The sequence below is a fragment of the Octopus bimaculoides genome, chromosome 22, assembly GCF_046866305.1.
Source record: "Octopus bimaculoides isolate indiv1 chromosome 22, ASM4686630v1, whole genome shotgun sequence".
In the NCBI taxonomy this organism is placed as follows: domain Eukaryota; kingdom Metazoa; phylum Mollusca; class Cephalopoda; order Octopoda; family Octopodidae; genus Octopus; species Octopus bimaculoides.
In genome coordinates this window covers 5,850,864-5,853,363 of record NC_142949.1, presented here as the reverse complement: position 1 = coordinate 5,853,363, position 2,500 = coordinate 5,850,864, and the positions used below count along the sequence as shown (strand labels likewise).

Sequence of the window (2,500 nt, the reverse complement as noted above, 5' to 3'; positions counted from 1 at the left end):
ATATGTATATATGTATGTATGTATAGTTGGTATTTAGTGCTAGACGATGGAAAGACGGTAACCAGCAGTATAAAGTAGTATATGTTGAATGAGCAAACACAAAAATAAAACCCACAAGAAGAACAGGTTTTAACAAAGGTGCTATTAGTATAACGCTTGAAAAGAAAGGGGAAGATTTTTGACGTTTCGGATGTTAGTTCTTCATCAGAAAAAAAGAAGGAAAGAACAAAAGCTGTTTAGAAATGGTAGATACTGGTAGATGAGACTATATGGTGGTATATAGTTGCAGACAATAGTATATAATGGTATATAGTGGCAGAAATGGTATATGTTTAGTATTTAGTATTAGCTGGTGGATGGATGGTATGTAAGGATATATGGTGGTAGGTAGTGGTATGGGTAGAATATAATACTAGTCAGTGCTGGTTAATGGTATATCATGATAGATAATTATATATGATTGTTATATAATGGTAGATGTTGGAACAAGGTTGTTATATAATGACAGAAAATGGTATAAGGCGATAGATAGTGGTTTATGGTTGGTATACAATGGTAGATATGGGAGGATGAGAGTTACATTGTGTTATAGAGTAGTACATAATGCTATAAGTGGTGGATAGTATTCAATAAAGGTAGATGGTGATAGATAATTCTTTCTAATTTCTGCAGCACTTCTGAGGGGAGGGGCAAGTCGATTGTATAGACCCAAGCATGAAACTGGTACTCATTTTATCGATCTCGAAGGTTGAAAGGCGAAGTAGATCTCAACGGAAGTTGAACTCAAACGTAAAGAGTTTGGACATGCGTACCTTTAACGTAGTTCTCAGGGAGATTCAGCGTCACACAAAATGTGATCAGGCTGGTTCCTTTGAATTACAGGTACTTCTCATTTTTGACAGGTACTGCTGATTTTTGTACCTGGAGCAACGTGAAAAAAGTGTCTTGCTCAATAACACAACGCACGGCGGGGAATCGAACTCACGATCGAAAGGTCGTGAGCCGAAAGCACTGACCACTAAGCTACGCGCCTTCACTATGGTGACAAAAAGTGATATAAAGCTGTATATACTGGTAGATGTTGTATGGTGATACACGGTGGCTTTTGATGGTAGGGAGTGGTACATTTTGCTATATACTGGCAGCTGGTGGCATCTTGGTAACTGCAGGGTTGATTCTACATGGAAGTACCCGACGGTATATGACAGTGCCTGGTAGAATATAAAAGCATATGACAGTGCCTGGTATATGACGGTATATGACAGTGCCTGGTAGAATTTTTGTTGTTGTTGGCACTCCGTCGCTTACTACGTCGAGGGTTCCAGTTGATCCGATCAACGGAACAGCCTGCTCTCGAAATTAACGTGCAAGTGGCTGAGCACTCCACAGACACGTGTACCCTTAATGTAGTTCTCGGGGATATTCAGTGTGACACAGTGTGACAAGGCTGACCCTTTGAATTACAGGCACAATAGAAACAGGAAGTAAGAGTGAGAGAAAGTTGTGGTGAAAGAGTACAGCAGGGTTCGCCACCATCCCCTGCTGGAGCATCGTGGAGCTTTAGGTGTTTTCGCTCAATAAACACTCACAACGCCCGGTCTTGGAATCGAAACCGCGATCCTATGACCGCGAGTCCGCTGCTCTAACCACTGAGCCATTGCGCCTCCACGCCTGATAGAATATAAAAGTATATAAGAACACATGGTGGGATATGTCAGCGAATGGGTAAAACGCAATCCCTTTTGACTGTATAGAACGGTTAGTTATCGTTAATGAGACCCAGTTCAGTTCCGACCGAGCATGCTTATGATCAGAGCATTGCAGACTGCGGTTATCTCGTCTTGTTAGCTGATATACAGGACTACATTATCTTATGTGTCATCTCGTATCTCGTTTGCAATATCAGTGTAATCTGAGGTAGATTTAGTCGTTATTTCTAGCGGGTTGAGTGATCATAGAAAGGGTTTCTTTGTATAATGGTAGATCGTGATATATGGTAGGAAATGGTGTGGGTATATAACTATGGTTAGAGTTCAAGGCGGCCCACGGTGGTATCTAATTATGCACCTAAATGTTTAGTGTGTGAATATATATATGTGCATATATATATATATTTATACACACACATATGTATAAATATATATATACGCACACACACATATATATATATATATATATATATATATAGATTTGTGTGTATATATATATATATATATATATATATATATAGATAGATATATATGCATATGTATATATGTATGTATGTATGTATGTATGTATATATGTATGTTTATGTATGTATATATACATACACATACGCACATATATCGGAAGAGAAAACAAAGAAAGAATAAAGAAAAAGAAAAAAGAATACGAAGAAGGAAAAAATCGAAGAAAAAAAGAAAAAGTTGAAAAATAAATGTTAAAACAATAAAAAAGTAAAAAAGAACAAGACGAAAAAAATGAAAAAGAAGGATGAAAAGCTATGAGAAGAAATAAA

The 2,500-nt window shown here is 37.4% G+C and overlaps 1 protein-coding gene across 23 annotated transcripts in view; it reads right to left on the bottom strand.

The window, feature by feature from the left end:
- LOC106869633 (cadherin-23) overlaps positions 1 to 2,500 on the bottom strand; it is an 898,614-nt gene that overhangs the window by 8,007 nt on the left and 888,107 nt on the right. The gene's annotated exons all lie outside the window — the stretch shown is intronic.